Source organism: Ranitomeya variabilis, chromosome 2 (assembly GCF_051348905.1).
Source record: "Ranitomeya variabilis isolate aRanVar5 chromosome 2, aRanVar5.hap1, whole genome shotgun sequence".
Classification (NCBI taxonomy): domain Eukaryota; kingdom Metazoa; phylum Chordata; class Amphibia; order Anura; family Dendrobatidae; genus Ranitomeya; species Ranitomeya variabilis.
In genome coordinates, this window is record NC_135233.1 from 792,044,169 (window position 1) to 792,064,009 (window position 19,841).

The window sequence follows — 19,841 nt, forward strand, 5'->3', positions numbered from 1 at the left end:
ATCATGAATAGACCAGCAAGTGAATAAACTAAGGACAAGCTCTAGGGAGATGGTAACTGGACTGATCGCAAATCTGAACCTATCTAAAACAACTAGAGGTAGCCGGTGAACGTGCCTAAAAAATTCCTAGACGTCTCGAGCCAGCATGAGGAACTAGCTACCCCTAAAGAGAAAGAAAGACCTCGCTTGCCTCCAGAGAAATAATCCCCAAAGATATAGAAGCCCCCAACAAATATTAACGGTGAAGTAAGAAGAAGGCACATACGTAGGGATGAAATCAGATTCAGCAAAAGAGGCCCACTAGTACTAGAAAGCAGAAAATAGAGCAGGGGTCTATGCGATCAATAAAAAACCCTTACAAAATATCCATCCTGAGATTTCAAGAACCCACGCACCAACTAATGGTGTGTGGGGAGAAACTCAGTCCACTAGAGCATCCAGCAAGCGAGGGAATCACATTTTAGCAAGCTGGACAAGAAAACATGATAAACACTGCTGATCAAAAAATGAGCAAACAAAACTTAGCTTGTCCTGGATGGACTGGGAGCAAGGTAGTCAGAAGGAATCTGAGTAGCACTGATTACATCGACAGCCGGCAACAAGTGGAAGTAAAACAGAGCTATATAGGAACCTCCCAGAGGATAACGAACCAGCTGATAGCCAGAGACCAGCAGGATAACAAACAAAGCCACCAGGGGGAGCCCAAAGCAAAAGTCACACCATACCACCAGTGACCACAAGAGGGAGCCCGAAAACAGAGTTCACAACAGTACCCCCCCCCTTAAGGAGGGGTCACCGAACCCTCATGAAAACCCCCAGGGCGATCAGGATGAGCCACATGGAAGGCACGAACCAAATCGGCCGCATGAACATCAGAGGCGACAACCCAAGAATTATCCTCCTGACCATAGCCCTTCCACTTGACCAAATACTGGAGCCTCCGTCTAGAAACACGAGAATCCAAGATCTTCTCCACCACGTATTCCAATTCTCCCTCAACCAGCACCGGGGCAGGAGGCTCAACCGGAGGAACCACAGGTACCACATACCTCCGCAACAACGAGCGATGGAACACATTATGAATAGCAAATGATGCCGGGAGGTCCAGACGGAATGACACAGGGCCAAGGACTTCCAGAATCTTATAAGGACCGATAAACCAAGGCTTGAACTTAGGAGAGGAGACCTTCATAGGAACGAAGCGAGAAGACAACCACACCAAGTCCCCAACGCGAAGTCGGGGACCCACACAGCGACGGCGGTTGGCAAAGAGCTGAGCCTTCTCATGTGACAACTTCAAATTGTCCACCACATGATTCCAAATGTGATGCAACCTATCCACCACAACATCCACTCCAGGACAGTCAGAAGGCTCCACCTGACCCGAGGAAAAACGTGGATGAAACCCCAAATTACAAAAAAAAGGAGAAACCAAAGTAGCAGAACTAGCCCGATTATTAAGGGCAAACTCGGCCAACGGTAAAAAAGTAACCCAGTCGTCCTGGTCAGCAGAAACAAAACATCTTAAATAAGTCTCCAAGGTCTGATTAGTTCGCTCGGTTTGGCCATTCGTCTGAGGATGGAAGGCCGATGAAAAAGACAATTCAATGCCCAACTTAGCACAAAAGGTCCGCCAAAATCTAGACACAAACTGGGATCCTCTGTCATAAACAATGTTCTCAGGAATCCCGTGCAAACGAACCACATTTTGAAAAAACAGTGGAACCAACTCGGAGGAGGAAGGCAACTTAGGCAAGGGCACCAAATGGACCATCTTAGAAAAACGATCACACACCACCCAGATGACAGACATTCTCTGAGAGACAGGGAGATCTGAAATAAAATCCATGGAAATGTGCGTCCAAGGCCTCTTCGGGACAGGCAAAGGTAACAGCAAACCACTGGCACGAGAACAGCAAGGCTTCGCCCGAGCACAAATTCCACAAGACTGCACAAAGGAACGCACATCCCGCGACAAGGAAGGCCACCAAAAAGACCTGGCCACCAAGTCTCTGGTACCAAATATTCCAGGATGGCCCGCCAACACCGAAGAATGAACCTCGGAGATGACTCTGTTGGTCCATCTATCCGGGACAAACAGTCTCTCCGGTGGACAGCGGTCAGGTCTATCCGCCTGAAACTCTTGCAGCACACGTCGCAAATCTGGGGAGATGGCAGACAAAATCACCCCTTCTCTAAGGATACCAGCCGGCTCTGAATCTCCAGGAGAGTCAGGCACAAAACTCCTAGAAAGAGCATCAGCCTTCACATTCTTCGAACCCGGCAGGTACGAGACCATGAAATCAAAATGAGAGAAAAACAACGACCAACGAGCCTGTCTGGGATTCAGCCGCTTGGCCGACTCGAGATAAATCAAATTCTTGTGGTCAGTCAAGACCACCACACGATGTTTAGCTCCCTCGAGCCAATGTCGCCACTCCTCAAATGCCCACTTCATAGCCAACAGCTCCCGATTACCGACATCATAATTCCGCTCGGCAGGCGAAAACTTTCTTGAAAAGAAAGCACATGGCTTCATCACAGAGCCATCGGGGCTTCTCTGCGACAAAACAGCCCCCTCTCCAATCTCGGAAGCATCAACCTCCACCTGGAAGGGAAGTGAGACATCTGGCTGACATAAGACCGGAGCCGAAGAAAACCGACGCTTCAGCTCCCGAAAGGCCTCCACAGCCGCAGAAGACCAATTAGTCACATCAGAACCCTTCTTGGTCAAATCCGTCAAAGGCTTAACAACGCCAGAAAAATTAGCTATGAAGCAACGGTAAAAATTAGCAAAACCCAAGAACTTCTGAAGACTCTTAACAGATGTAGGCTGCGTCCAGTCATGAATAGCCTGAACCTTGACTGGGTCCATCTCAATAGTAGAAGGAGAAAAAATGAAACCCAAAAAAGAAATCTTCTGGACTCCAAAAAGACATTTTGAGCCCTTCACAAATAAAGCATTGTCACGTAGGACCTGAAAGACCCTCCTGACCTGCTTAACATGAGACTCCCAATCATCCGAAAAAACCAGAATATCATCCAGATACACAATCATAAACTTATCCAGATATTCACGGAAAATGTCATGCATAAAGGACTGAAAGACTGAAGGAGCATTAGAAAGTCCAAAAGGCATCACCAAGTACTCAAAATGGCCTTCAGGCGCATTAAATGCAGTTTTCCATTCATCACCCTGTTTTATACGCACAAGGTTATACGCACCACGAAGATCTATCTTGGTGAACCAACTAGACCCCCTAATGCGAGCAAACAAATCAGTTAACAATGGCAAAGGATACTGAAATTTGACCGTGATTTTATTCAAAAGGCGATAATCAATACAGGGTCTCAGGGAACCATCCTTTTTAGCCACAAAAAAGAATCCTGCACCAAGAGGGGATGAGGACGGGCGAATATGTCCCTTCTCTAAAGACTCCTTTATATAACTCCGCATGGCAGCATGCTCCGGCACAGATAAATTGAAAAGTCGTCCCTTAGGAAACTTACTACCAGGAATCAAATTTATAGCACAATCACAGTCCCTATGAGGAGGTAGAGAATTGAGTTTGGGCTCCTCAAATACATCCTGGTACTCTGACAAAAACGTAGGGACTTCAGAAGGAGTGGACGAAGCAATTGACACCACAGGAGCGTCACCATGAATTCCCTGACAACCCCAACTTGACACCGACATAGCTTTACAATCCAGGACTGGATTATGAGTCTGCAACCATGGTAGACCCAACACGACGACATCATGCAAATTATGCAGTACAAGAAAGCGAATCACCTCCTGATGAACAGGAGTCATGCACATGGTCACTTGTGTCCAGGTACTGAGGTCTATTCGTAGCCAATGGTGTAGAATCAATTCCCCTTAGTGGAATAGGGAATTTTAAAGGCTCCAAATCAAAACCACAGCGCCTGGCAAATGACCAATCCATAAGACTCAGGGCGGCACCTGAATCTACAAAAGCATTAACCGGGTAAGATGACAGGGAACAAATCAGGGTAACAGACAAAATGAACTTAGGCTGTAAAGTACCAATGGTGACAGATTTATCAACCTTTTTTTTGCGCTTAGAGCATGCTGAGATAACATGAGCAGAGTCACCACAGTAAAAGCACAACCCATTTTGCCGTCTATAATTTTGCCGTTCACTTCTGGTCAGAATTCTGTCACATTGCATAGGTTCAGGTGTCTGTTCAGAAGACACCGCCAAATGGTGCACAGGTTTGCGCTCCCGCAAATGCCGATCAATCTGAATGGCCAGAGTCATTGACTCATTCAGACCTGCAGGCGTAGGGAACCCCACCATGACATTCTTAATGGCTTCAGAAAGACCTTCTCTGAAATTTGCAGCCAGGGCACACTCATTCCACTGAGTAAGCACCGACCATTTCCGAAATTTCTGGCAGTACACCTCTGCTTAATCTTGCCCCTGCGAGAGGGCCAATAACGTTTTTTCAGCCTGGTTCTCAAGATTAGGTTCCTCATAGAGCAATCCAAGGGCTAGAAAAAGCGCATCCACACTAAGCAATGCAGGATCCCCTGGCGCCAATGCGAAGGCCCAATCTTGGGGGTCACCACGCAAAAAGGAAATGATAATCTTAACTTGCTGAACGGCATCACCAGAGGAACGAGGTTTCAAAGAAAGAAACAACTTACAATTGTTCCTAAAATTCAGGAACCTAGATCTATCTCCAGAAAACAACTCCGGAATAGGTATTCTAGGCTCTGACATAGGACTGTGAACAACAAAATCCTGAATACTTTGAACCCTAGCAGCAAGATGATCCAGACTGGAAGCCAAGCTCTGGACATCCATGTCAGCAGCTGAACTCAGAGCCACACCAAGATTAAGAGGAGGAGAGAAGCTAGCCACAGCAGCTAGACACACGGCAACAACAACAACAACAAAAAAAATGTCTCAAGGCTTCTTTTCTCCTGCTTCTGCCATGCAATTAACACTTTTGTGGCCGGCTGTACTGTTATGATCCTTAGTGGCTGAGGATCACGAATAGACCAGCAAGTGAATAAACTAAGGACAAGCTCTAGGGAGATGGTAACTGGACTGATCGCAAATCTGAACCTATCCAAAACAACTAGAGGTAGCCGGTGAACATGCCTAAAAAATTCCTAGATGTCTCGAGCCAGCCTGAGGAACTAGCTATCCCTAAAGAGAAAGAAAGACCTCGCTTGCCTCCAGAGAAATAATCCCCAAAGATATAGAAGCCCCCAACAAATATTAACGGTGAAGTAAGAAGAAGGCACATATGTAGGGATGAAATCAGATTCAGCAAAAGAGGCCCACTAGTACTAGAAAGCAGAAAATAGAGCAGGGGTCTATGCGATCAATAAAAAACCCTTACAAAATATCCATCCTGAGATTTCAAGAACCCACGCACCAACTAATGGTGTGTGGGGAGAAACTCAGTCCACTAGAGCATCCAGCAAGCGAGGGAATCACATTTTAGCAAGCTGGACAAGAAAACATGATAAACACTGCTGATCAAAAAATGAGCAAACAAAACTTAGCTTGTCCTGGATGGACTGGGAGCAAGGTAGTCAGAAGGAATCTGAGTAGCACTGATTACATCGACAGCCGGCAACAAGTGGAAGTAAAACAGAGCTATATAGGAACCTCCCAGAGGATAACGAACCAGCTGATAGCCAGAGACCAGCAGGATAACAAACAAAGCCACCAGGGGGAGCCCAAAGCAAAAGTCACACCATACCACCAGTGACCACAAGAGGGAGCCCGAAAACAGAGTTCACAACAGTATAGGTAGAAGAGGCAAAAAAGGAGAAATCCTATTTTTTTAATGTGGTTTTTTTCATAGTTTTTAGATTTTTTTTCAGGTATGTTTTTTCTTATGCAACTGACATAGAGCAGCCTACAATTTACAAATCTCAAACTAGCAATCTAGAACTAGAAGGAAAATGTTCAAGTGAAGGAAGAGATAGATGTAGGTGGTATAGGTTATAGAGGCAATGGAAGGAGTAATACAACACTGTTTTTTGTTTGTTTTTACATTGTTAGTGTATTTTTTCATTTTTTTTTAGTTAACCAATTTAAAACAACAAAGAATGTACTCAAAATAAGCTAACAAGTTGCAACCATAAAACCAGAGGTTTGATCGGAGGAGGAGGAGGTAGGAGTGGCGGTTTAGGTGGAAGAGGCAGAGAACGAGGTAGACAACCAAGTTTTGGGGGTTTTTACTTGTGGACCAGGCATCCAAATCAAACCAATGGCAGAAAGAGTTGAAAACTGGCTGGGAGAAACTGGTTTAGTTCTCTAGTCCTCCAAAGGTACAGACAAATCCTCTGGGATCCGATCCATGCCTCGTTCATTTTCAGGAATATTACCTTCCCCACATTGGGTGTGGACAGACAGATGTGCCTTTCTTTGATCACCTGCCTTGCTAAACACACATTCCGACCATACACTTACCCCAGGGCAGACTAGCACCTCCATGGCATATAGGGCAAGCTCAGTTTATGTGTCCAATTTAGAGACACAGAAGTTAAATGGGGTAGACCCATCAGTTAGCATGTGGAGACATGTGGATAAGTACTCTCCCACCATGTTGTTGTAATGTTGCCTCTTGCTAATATGGACCATAATAGAGGCCATGCTAACCTTTCCTTCTGAGGTGGTTGCAGTGCCCCAGCTGCATTAAACAAATTCCTCCTCTGCCTCTGCCTTTTTCTTCCACTATTTTTCTTCCACTAAGGTGGGAAAGCCATCAGTAGTTTCTCTACCAGCGTGTGCTTGTATTGACGCTTTTTGTGATCCCACTCCAGTGATGGAAGTATTGATGGTAGGTTGTCCTTGTAGTGGGGATTATTAGACCTACTCAAAATTTGTGAATAAACCAAATAAGAGAAGATGTATATATAATATAACATTTTTATTTAAACATAATATTAACATATAGAGGACATAAAAACTGAATGACAAAATATGCAAAATCCACAGCACAGATTATTGTAATGGGTACAATGACTAAATAACATGATCATACATATTGAAGCCCCATATAAATAGTCTATTGAATAAATATAAATAAGTGTAGCAAACATGCATATATGAAAAAGGCATAGAAAAAGGGGAGAAAAAATAGCAGAATAATATATACCAGTAGTCCATACCCCATGGCTCCTGTGACTCCAATGCATGTTTCGCCTAGTGGCTTTCTCAAGGAATGCATTCAGTCTCTTGTACTTCTGGGACCGGGCCAGGTAGATAGGTCACAGAACCCCAGCCAGCGAAGTCATTAAAAAGCAGAAGAGACTGCTGAATGATTTGGGGCTCAGACTGCTTGACTAATTTCCCTGGGGAGTGATGTGGAAGCCACATGAGTATGGTCCTCAGGTGCCAACTCTGCACTGCAGAGTACCGGATGGAAGATAATATGAAAGAACTGGAGCCACTCTTAGCTTTCTAATCTAACAACTTTTCAACATCTTTTGGCCTCACCATTCATGCTATGATATTCGGCCCTACTAAAGGATGCATAACAGCCTGTCATCTGGGAGAAGATATTGTATTTGCGCACATAGCAGGCAAAGAACAACCATGTCCTCTCACTGCAGCAGCTCCACCACCACCAAGGCCATGGCCACGTGCCCTATTTGATGCTCTCCTCACTTTTGGAAGTGTTTTCTCTGCACACTACTCACACAGAGACGGCAGAAGAGTAGATTTATTTTTTTGCCATACTACTCGTATAGACACAGCGATACAGTAAAATGTTTTTTTTTGTCTACAAATGACAAAGAGATGGCTGCTGAGATTGATTTATTTATTTGCCACACTACTAGAAAAGACACAGCGGTACAATGAAATTGTATTTTTTGGACTACAATTGGCAAGTAGACAGATACTGAGATTTATTTATTTGTCACACTACTAGAAAAGACAGTGGTACAGTAAAATTATTAAAGGCAAAGAGACAGGTACAGAGTAGAATTATTTTTTATGCACAATGCTTGTACTGAAACGGCTGCAAATAGTACACACAGCGGCTTTTTGGCACGATACCCCACAGGCGGGGATGCAGAGTACACACAGCAGATTTTGGCACAATACTCCCACAAGCGGTTTGCAAAGTACACACAATGGCTTTTGGCACAGTACTTCCACAGATATGGGTGCAGAGTACACACAGCGGCTTAAGGGCACAGTACTCCCACAGGAGGGGTTGCAGAGTACACACAGCAGCTTTTGGCACAGTACTCTCACATATATGGGTGTAGAGTCCACATAACAACTTTTGACACAGTACTCGCACAGGTGGGGTTACAGAGTACACACCACATCTTTTTGGCACAGTTGTCCCACTGAGAGACGTGCAGAGTACACACAGCAACTTTTTGGCAAAGTATGCTAACGAACACTGTCCCTCACTTCAGCTGCGTCCTGTCCCTACACTAATAAGAGCAGAATGGTGGCAGCACTTCTCATCCAGCACTTATACAGGCCAGGTCAGGTGCTGTGCCAATACTTGGCATGTTGATTGTCTGGGAAGCACGTTGGCTTAGCGCTGAGGTCCTGGGTTCAAATCCCACCAAGGATAACATCTGCAAAGAGTTTGTATGTTCTCCATGTGTTTGTGTGGGTTTTCCTCTTGGTACTCTGGTTTCCTCCCACACTACAAAAATATGCTGATAGGGAATTTAGATTTTCAGCCCTAGTGAGGACAGTGCCAATAATACCTGTGGAATTTATGGTGCAATTTAAGTATGTAAAATAAATAAAAAATAAATAAACTGACTGCACTGCAGCCTTTCAAAAAACTTTATTAGGCATCCAAACCCAAACAGTAAACCACATATCCAGCGAAAAGGTCTTGTTTGGGGACAGTGTCAGGTTGGCACCATTATATTGATTAAAATGATACCTTGGTTGATGAAATCCATCTTGTGGTTGTTGTTTAGTCTTTATTTTCAGTTTATTTTCAATTTTGAGCTAATGATATGTTCGTGCTCTAGGGCGGGCCTGTGGGCAGGGTTTTGATGTGGTGCTCTGATTAGCTATTTATAATGAAGACTGCTGTCATGTTCACTGAACCATCAGTGACCTGCCCTCTAGTTTACATAATGAATATTATATATACTGTGCATAGTGGAAAAAAAAACCTTCTGCAGGCAGGCGCCAGCCAATGCTAGATTAACATACAAAGTGAATAAACTTTTTATTTTAACCCATAAATCACACAAAAATACAAAAGGTTAAAAAAGCAACGTATAGAGCAGTAGTAGACAAAGGTATATATACTGGGTCAGTGATAGACATCCAAGATAATGAGTGCCGCTGACAATGCTAGGCACCACGGGTGAGTAACAGATAAAGTTGCTGCCTATGAATATTATTCCTTTGGTGGTTAGTGGGTTAGTTCTGCTGGGAGGCCACTAGAGGTCATGATAAAAGTCTCACAGGTGCTCCTGGCTACCAATTACTATTACACACAAAAAGACCTCTTAGCCATGGAATATGTTGACCACTATTAGGCTACTTTCACACTAGCATCGGGCTCGGCCCGTCGCAGTGCGTCGGGCCGAGGTTACTGACGCTAGCGTTCTCTGCGCCGCACAACGGGGGCAGCGGATGCATTTTTCCAGCGCATCCGCCGCCCCATTGTGAGGTGCGGGGAAGTGCGGGGAGGTAGGGGCAGAGTTCCGGCCGCGCATGCGCGGTCGGAAAAAGCGGACCGTCGGTGGCAAAAAACGTTACATGTAGCGTTTTTTTGTGCCGTCGGTCCGCCACAACACGGCGCAACCGTCGCACGACGGTTGCGACGTGTGTCAATCCGTCGCAATACGTCGCTTAATGTTAGTCTATGGGGAAAAAACGCATCCTGCAAGCACTTTTGCAGGATGCGTTTTTTCGGCCAAACGACGCATTGCGACGGATTGCAAAAAACGCTAGTGTGAAAGTAGCCTTACTTAAATACCACGCATGAATAAGCTACAAAAATGGTAAGTAAACATAGTCAAATGTCATTACCCGTCATGGTGCAGAGCAAGTAAGCCGGGACTCACTCCCCAACATACGTTTTGGTACAGATCTCCTTCTTCAGGGGCGTGGCTTAATAGAATAAGGATCTCTGTCTTTATACCTGCCTCACTGGTCACATGATCAGGGGGCACCAACAAGGAGTCTGTCTGGTGCGCATGTACCGCCCACCGCTGCACACCGACGTCACAAGTCCAGACCCGGTCACGTGGGGCGGCCGGCGCCTGGCCGTCACCGCGCAATGGGGTGCATGCAGACTGCGATGCTGACATGCAGGATGAGAGCGGACAGGGAGACCGCTGCACACGCGCACCAGAACAGGCCACAGGCAAGAACGCGCACTAGCTGTATTACAAAGAAAGAAGCATCACATACATGCCAGCACAGAGTGAGCAATTTTTATCTGTAGGTATGGGCACATATTCTGCACAGCGGTACCCTGCACAGACAAGCATGTTATATAAGTCCATATATTAAAAGATCTGAGCATACAAAGTAATGAAGAGAGAAGGAGCAATCAAAGTGCTATGTGCTGTCCATAATATTAAAGTCCATTTCTTCATTCTTTATACAAATAACGGCACCTCTTCTCTTCAAAATTCTTAGCAGACTTTATGGCGTCCGTCCAGACATAAAAGACAAAGGATTCTTCATCCATCCTGGAAATGCTTATAAACACATAAGTGTAACCAAGCTGATAAAAATCGTCACTTAGTAGAAAGAAAAAGACAACAGGTGAGTACACAAAAAAATTTTTTTACGTTTAAGGACCGATTCTTCCTACAGAAGCGGGGTACCGCTATGGGGGCGGCATGTGCGCCCTCGTATGCAAATTTATTTTTGGGTTTTTGGGAGAGGGAAGTTTTCTCAGATGACGCACATGCCGCCCCCCAGATCTATGGCTGGTACCGCTTCATAGATGACATCTTTTTTATTTGGAAAGGATCGGTCAATGATTTGGATTTATTTGTATCCGGGCTGAACCGCAACGACTTCAACATCAGACTCACATATTCATGGCATGCTAAGGAGATTTCCTTTTTGGATCTCAAAATACAGGTGCAGCCTGATGGTTCACTGTGTACGGATGTACATAGAAAGGAAACTTCAGTGAATGCACTATTGCACGCGTCCTCCGCACACATAGGATCAACCATCAGAGCTGTACCTGTTGGGCAATTTCTCCGGATGAGGAGAATTTGCACCTCCGAGGAGGCTTTTGAGTGTCAGGCGTTGGACCTTGGGGAGAGATTCAGTGAACGTGGGTATAGTAAGAGATCAATAAAAAAAGGGTATAAGAGGGCCAAACATACAAATAGGACCTCTCTTTTGTCCCAGGACCAACTACACCATGTGTCTGGGAAAAAGAAGGTGGGTAAGAACGCACAACAGGAGGTTACTAGGTTCATTACCACTTTCAATTCAAAATGGGATGAAGTCAGGTCCATCCTATCAAAGCATTGGTCTGTTCTACGAACAGATCCTTTGCTGAGTCAGCACCTAACAGACAATCCAAGATTAACGGCCAGACGCAGTCAGAATCTGCGTGATATACTAGTGAAAAGCCATTATGTGGCAAAACCACCCACTTTCCTTGGAATCAACTCACCACGGGCAGGTTTCTTCCCTTGCATGGATTGCATGGCGTGCAGAAACCATCGGCGCGCCAAATCTTTCACGTCCTCGGATGGGTCACAGGAATTCACGATCAAAGAATACATTACCTGTAAAAGCACGCATGTTATTTATTACGCAAAATGCACTTGTAACCTTGTATATATAGGGCTTACATCCAGGGAGTTACGTGTAAGAGCACGTGAGCATGCGAGAGAGATCATAGCTGCAAAGGATGAGAGCGAGGTGGGAAATTTAAAAACTATTCCGAGACATTTTTGGTTAAAACATAAGTGCAACCCTAATGAGCTAAAAGTATGGGGTATCGATAGGATCCATACTGGTATTAGAGGTGGTGATAGTAAACGCCTGTTATTTCAACGTGAATGCAGGTGGATTACTATCCTTAATACAGTGACCCCACATGGACTCAACGAGCAGAATAGTTTTGCCTCCTTCCTTTAGATTCTGATGTTCTGGTTTCTCTGGACTTAGATTTTATTGTCTCTGTGTGTCTCTTGATATTTTAATAATTTTTGTTTGTATTGTATTTTATTTTCAGTGTTCCTAATGTGAATATTACCAGTAGTGATTTCCACCGCATCTTGAGATAGGTGATCTGAGCGGAATAGGCACTTATGAATATGGCTGTTCACTTCATCACTGGAGAACTTCAAGTCTTGACACGTCGCTATTTTGGTTATAACAATGTTGCACTTTATCATGTTTTTTATAATTATTGTTCTCCTGCTATGCAACTGATTTTTATTCTGTACGTATATGTATATATATATTTTGTTTCACTTATCCTGCTGACTGCACTGATTATGCACTGCACTTTAGCACTTTCTCACTTTGTACTTTCAATAGAATTGGTTATACATACCGATATCCGCTCTCTTCCCCTTATTCCTCCCTCGAGGCTTGTGCGCATGTCTGTGACGTCGGCGTGACGGTGCATCGCAGCGGGCGCCCATTGGTTCTGGCGTGTGCGACATGGTTGCCGTGGTTACGGCTCCCTGTCTCGCCGCTAGACCCGGACGTCCGGGCGGCGATGCTAGTTCCGGCGCTGAGGCCACTTGGACATGCGCCGCTTCATAGCCTCCTAATTTATATCAGGTGCGGTTACCATATATAAGAATCACCTAGTGACACATGCTGGACAGCCCCCCGAAGAAGCCTACGCGAAACGCGCGTAGGGGCTGGCGGTTCCACAGGTTCATACCACGTCTAACATGGGTGAGGTCCGGTCTCTTATTAACTGATAGCCCTTTATTTTACACATATTGTGGGTGGGATCAGTAAGTTGGTATGGCCACTTACTCATTGTGTTTACCCGGACTCTCTAGGCGTACACTGTAGGTACGACCTGTGGATTTTGTCTACCCGTTTTCCATTATTCACAGTATTACTCTGTATGATTCTGTATGTATACTTAAATATTAGCATTCCTTATATTTATGGTTGTTAAATAAACATGTCATTTTGTACTTCTAAAGACAACTCTATGACTCCTTTTTCCGGATTTTCATATATATTGTTGGGGAGTTTTTGTTTTATCCAGTTTTGGATTTATATGTGGCTGAGTTCTAATTCTGTACAGGTGAGTACACAAGATAGCCATAAAAATCAAACAAATGACAGGATGGCGGCAAGTACACACGAAGGCAGAGGGGTATTACATATACTATAAATAAGAAGCAAATCCTTGTGACTCATTGAGCCCATTAGGGAACATTGTCCCGAGGACAGTGATCCATCTGCACTCCTTTTGGGCTAGCAAACGCTTAATGTCTCCACCACGAATACCACACTGGATGTGTTGTATACCTCTCACCATAAATGTTTTGGGGGTTACTCAGGTGGAACAGTTTATAGTTAGAAGAACCCGTTGAAGCGCCAGACAGGCGCGAAACGGCCGTCGTTCTGCCCGCACCTCTTCTTATCATGTCGAACACCCCCGTGCCGTGAAGTTTTTTGTACCAATAAATATTTCCTGCAACTGAGACTGGTGAGTGCGGCCGTACCTTCTTTCATCTGGAACAGTTTATAGTGCCTCGGAATTGTTTTTAGAAGGGTCAAGTCAGTTACTGTGGCTCCTGCCTGAATGTCCCGTACATGTTCACGTGTATGTATCCTCAATTGGCGAGATGTTAATCCAATATATATTTTAGGGCATCCACATGTTGCATAGTATATCACCTGTGTGGTAGCACACGTGATATATTGCTTGATGGAAAAAATCCTAGTACCATCCAAAGTTGGATGTCCTCAAGATATTTTTACAGGCCATACACCTCCCACAGGGAAAACATCCCTGCGGAGGGCCCTGGCTGTTGAAAATATTCTTAATTATAATGCATGTGTATAGTTCATTTTCTTTTTCATTTTCCTTTTCTCAAAGAAGGGAGGTCCATCAACGCATCCTGAAAATTCAGTAAAGGGTATAGAAGGGTAAACACACCGTAAAAGAACCTACATAGATAGAAAATAATGAGAATGAATAAAACATACAAGAAAACATAGTATAAAAACCACAGACACAACACATTAAAAATGGTTATAAAAATGGTTATAAAAATGGAACAAAACTAAGGACTTCATTGAGGCCTTTAGGGCGAAAGCAATCGTTCCAGATGATCCATTGAGCCTCTAATTAGGCAAGTCTCTTTTTGGTGTCCCCACCACGTCCATCCATCAGGATATGGTCAATACCACGTACTCGTAGTAAATTGCTGTTACACCCATGTGTTTCCTTAAAGTGCCTAGGAATGGGTTTGAAAAATTCCTCCGCCGGAGAGTCACTGGCTCCTTTAATGTCACGAACATGCTCTCTGACCCTTATACGAAGTTGCTGTGAGGTCAGACTGACGTAAATTAAGCCACATGGACACATTGCATAATATATTACACATTCCGTTGAGCAAGTAATATGTTGTGTAATACGGAATTCTTTTGAGCCATCACTGGACATAAAATTAAAGCAATGTTCCAAATTTGCGCGAGCAGCACAGTCCCTGCAGGGAAAGAAACCCCATCTTGGGCCTTTAGTCCCAAAAGCACACTTAGATTCCTGGCCTCTGTAGTAGATGTGGGTTAATATATCCCACAGATTCTTATTCCTCCTGTAGGTGATGGAAGGTGTGGTAGTAAGGCATTTGGCCAACACAGTATCTTGTTTAATAATATGCCAATATTTACTCAATATCTCCCTGAAGACCATAGAATTACTAGAGAAAGTAGAAATAAGTCTCTGTTGTTGTACCGTTTGTGACTTCTTTTTGGTCTTCAGAAGATCCTTCCTGTCAGCATGGGAAGCCTTCCTCATACATCTCCTGACTACCCTTTCTGAATAACCACGGTCCCTGAAGCGATTCTAGATTTCATCCGCCTGTTTGTGATTGGAGGTATCTTCAGAACAAATCTGTTTTGCTCTAAGGAACTGACCATATGGAATGTTGTTCTTGAGATGTCTTGGATGGGCTGAAGAAGCATGGAGTAAACAGTTGACTGATGTTTCATTTCTATGTAGATCACTCTGTAACAGTCCATCTTCACCCCTCCGGATACATCCATCTAGGAAGTCAACACTGTCACGGCTATAATGGCAGGTAAGTTTGATGTTAAAATCATTGTTGTTGAGTTGTTCCACAAATTTTAAGAGGTCACTTTCAGTACCCTGCCAGATTGCAAATATGTCGTCAATATAACGAGTCCACATTAATATATTGGATGACAATGGGGTGGCATCATTGATGAAAATTCTCATTTCCCACAACCCCAGGAACAGACATGCACAGGATGGCGCAAAGGCCGCCCCCATGGCTGTACCCTGGAGCTGCAGGTAGAGTGCCTCTTTAAAGATAAAGAAGTTGTGTTTTAGTGCAAATTCCAATAAAGACAACAATAGCTGAGCGAAATGATCATCCATGCCTGCTGTTCCCAAGAAATAACCGCTTCTAAACCATCAACGTATCTTATAGATGTGTAAAGTGACTCCACATGTAATGTCACTAGCCACATGTCGGACTCCAGGCTGATATTTGTAATTTTAGATAGGATGTCACCAATATCTCTCAAAAAAGAAGGTAGAGTTTCAACCAGTGCTTTAAGGTAAAAATCCAACATCTTACCTATATTTTCCGTGAGTCCCCCATTCCCAGAGACAATAGGTCATCCTGTCGGGCATAACAAATTCTTAGGGATTTTGGGCAACAGATACAAGCATAAATCTGGCATTTTGAATTTTTTTGCCATGCCATTTATCGATTCAATTAATTTATTTTATATGCTGATAGATCAGACATTTCTGAATGCAGCTATATCAAATATGTGTATTTTTTTTAAACATTATTTTCACCGTGGCAAAAGGAGGGTGATTTGAAATTTTGTGTGTTTTTTAATTACTTTTAGATTTGTTAAAACTGTCTTTTTATATACTTTTCACTGTATTTACTAGTCCCCTTAGGGGATTGGAGCTGCAATCATCTGATTATCAGTACATCAGGACAGCTATGTCTAGGAGAAATCACGAACTTCAATGAATGCCAGCAATTGGCTTGTGTTCACAGGAGAATCATAATGACACAGCCATCATCACCCCAAGATCACATCACGGGGCGCCGATGGGAGCATGAAATGACATGCTTCCTGCTGTGGTATTTTAAGGCTGTGTGCACACGTTCAGGATTTATAGAGTTCTTTTAACATTTTTTCAGCTGTTTTCCGCCAAAAAAATGCTAAAAAGATGCTTACATAAGCATTCCATCATTTTTAATGCATTCTGCAGTTTTTGTGTACATGCTGCGTTTTTTTCCGCTGTGGAATCGCATTCCGGAAAACAACGCAGCACGTTCACTCTTTGTGCGGAATCGCGGGGACTCCGCACACATAGGAATGCATTGATCCGATTACTTCCCGCATGGAAGAGACTCTCCTCCAGGCCCTGGGAACCATATACCTGTTTAAAAAAAGAATTAAAATAAAAAATTGTGATATTCTCACCTTCTGGTGGCCCCCGCAACCTTCCTGCTCCTTACGATGCTCCCATTCCCGGTAATGCCTTGCGACAATGACTTGTGATGATGTAGCGATCTCGCGTGATGCTACATTATCTGTGGTCATTGCCGCAAGGCATTACTTGGAATGGGAGCATCGCAAGGAGCGGGAAGGCTGCAGGGGCCGCCAGAAGGTGAGAATATAATGATTTTTTATTTTTTTATTATTTGTATCATTATATCTTTTTACTATTGATGCTGCATAGGCAGCATCAATAGTAAAAAGTTGGTCACACTTGTCAAACACTATGTTTGACAAGTGTGACCAATCTGTCAATCAGTTTTCCAAGCGATACTACAGATCGCTTGAAAAAAGCTAGCATTCTGCAAGCTAATTACGCTTGCAAAATGCTAGTGTTTAGCGGGAATATGCATGCCAATTCTGCATAAATATTTCCCACAGCAGGGAGTTGTTGAATTGCCGCGGAAATCTCCGAGGCAATTCTGCAACGCATGCACATAGCCTAAATCCCACTGTCAGAGAATGCTAGTAATTAATTCTGTTCATGGGGTTAGACAAAGTTGACTATTGAGAGAGAGGACTAACAGATAAAACAGTGATAAGAGTGGAGCAGTGGCTCAATAGTTAGCCACGTTCCTCTGCAGCACAAGGGTCCTGGGTTCTCACCAAGGACAACTGTACAGAGGTTGTTCTTCCTGTATTTTCATGGGTATCCTCCAGGTACTCCGATTTCCTCCTACGCTCCAAAGACATTTTTGATAGGGAACTTTGAACAAGAGCCCCAATAGAGACAGTGGTAATGATTTCTGTAAAGCGCTGTGGAAATTAATAGCTATATAAGCAAGCAAAATAAGTAAATAAACTATAAAAACTGCAGTAAGAAGCCCATAAATTACAGAGTGCTGGAATTAGGGTCTCTGAACCTAATTTATGCTGCTTTCGCGTTGGGAAGCATAAATCTTCATAGACTAAATATCTTTATGGATTTTAAATAATCCCTTTAAAGTAAATGAGTCTCAATTTTCTGAATACACCATATAACTCCACCAATTCTGACAACAGAATGTTCTACCATGAGATATAAAATGCAACATTATATGAATAATATTCAATATAAATCATATGCATCAAATATATTTTATCTGCAGAAACCACTCACTGACACTTTACACTTTTATAAACTTTCCAGCATTACCAGTTATTTGTTCAGCAAAATTGCTATTAATTTTGTGAAGTTTTTTGACGTTTTCTAAAAACCTATTTCTTGTAAATCATATCAGTTTTGTCAATATTTCATTTACATTCAAATCATTTAATTTCCCAAACTGATATATTCATTTTAGAAGCCGACAGATTTATATCAGAATGTTGCTGGCATTCAGCTCCTCTAAGGAGTTTATGAATCACAAGCTGGATTATAGTTATGCCACATAAACCCTTTTTACATTTTCCCATAGTTACCATTCCTTTGGTTCCCTTTTGTCAGCCTCCACAGATGTTTAGAAAGCAATGTAATTTTAGTGTTAAGGTACCGTCACACTAAGCGACGCTGCAGCGATATAGACAACGATCCGATCGCTGCAGCGTCGCTGTTTAGGTCGCTGTAGAGATGTCAAACACAGCAGCTCCAGAACGATGCAGGAGCGATCCTGTGACGTAACGGTGACTCACTTATCGTTCTCACAGGTCGTTAGCTCCATGTTTAACATTGCTGGCATCGTTGCTTTTACTGTCAAACACGACGATACACGCCGACCTGACGACCAAATAAAGTTCTGGACTTCTAGCTCCGACCAGCGATATCACAGCAGGATCCTGATCGCTGCTGCGTGTCAAACTAAACGATATCGCTAGCGAGGACGCTGCAACGTCACGGATCGCTAGCGATATCGTTATAAAGTCGTTTAGTGTGACGGTACCTTTACTGGCTTTGAAAAAACAAACACAGCTGCTATTTTTCTTGACTTCACTTTCTTGTACTCATGAGTCCTTAATGACACATCAATGCAATTAGTCTGTATCCTTATCCTTCAGTTGTAGATGTTATATTACCTTTCTTTTTAGCCAGGCATTATAAAAGGATTATTCACATTTAAATTACATGGGTGCCCCATTTCTACAAAAGTTTAGATCTGTATACATTTATCAAACATCATAGACAGACCCCCTAATCATGGCTAATTAGATAAGATATTTAGATATTAGATATTTCACCTCCATAAAATCTAGGTTAGATTATGGCTGGTGGAGGCGGCTGGGCAAAAAATACTGGTGAGCCCACAACAAGTTTAATTTAATTTCTATTATTTCCTGGAAAGATTATTCTGTGTAGAAATGAGTATGTTGTCATTGTAGATTACAGAAAGTTCACCAGTATAGATATATAGAGAGCACCATGTGATGTTCTTAGGGTTGGCGGATTGCTCTAATAAAATCTAATATATAAAGCTGAATGTGTGTGTGTGTGTGTGTATGTGTGTGTGTATGTCCGGGATTGGCATCTGCACCGTCGCAGCTACAGCCACAAAATTTTGCACAGTCACACGTCTGGACCCTGAGAGCGTCTTAGATTATGTTGTGAGGCGAAATTTTAACCCCGCGCGTTCCAATTCACCAAACAATTTTGCCCCTATCTACATAATGGGGAAAAAGTGAAAGGAAAAGTGTTGTAGGCAAATTGACAGCTGCCAGATGTGAACAAGGGGGGACTTAAAGAGTGAGAGCGATGGTGCCAAAGAGTATATACAGTACAGTTGCTAAGGTGGGGCCCCGACATGGGATACTCACCACACACGGGGATATGAACACACATAAAATGCTCCACACACTACCACGTGCATGAACACATATCACCCTCAGCACACATTTCACCACACATACACCAACCTCGCCACATAAAAGTCGAAACACAAAAGTCACCGCTCAAAACTCGCCACGTGCAAAACTCGCCACATGCAAAATTAGGCTCCCGCAAAACTCGCCACACGTGCAAAACTCACCTCATGGAAAACTCGCCACACGCAAAACTTGCACACCCGGAAAAATTGCCACATGCACAAAAGTTGCAACACATGCAAAAGTTGCCTCACACAAAACTTGCACATACTCAAAACGCACCACACATAAAACTCACCACGCGCAAAACTCGCCATGCGAAAAACTTGCTGCACACAACTTGCTACA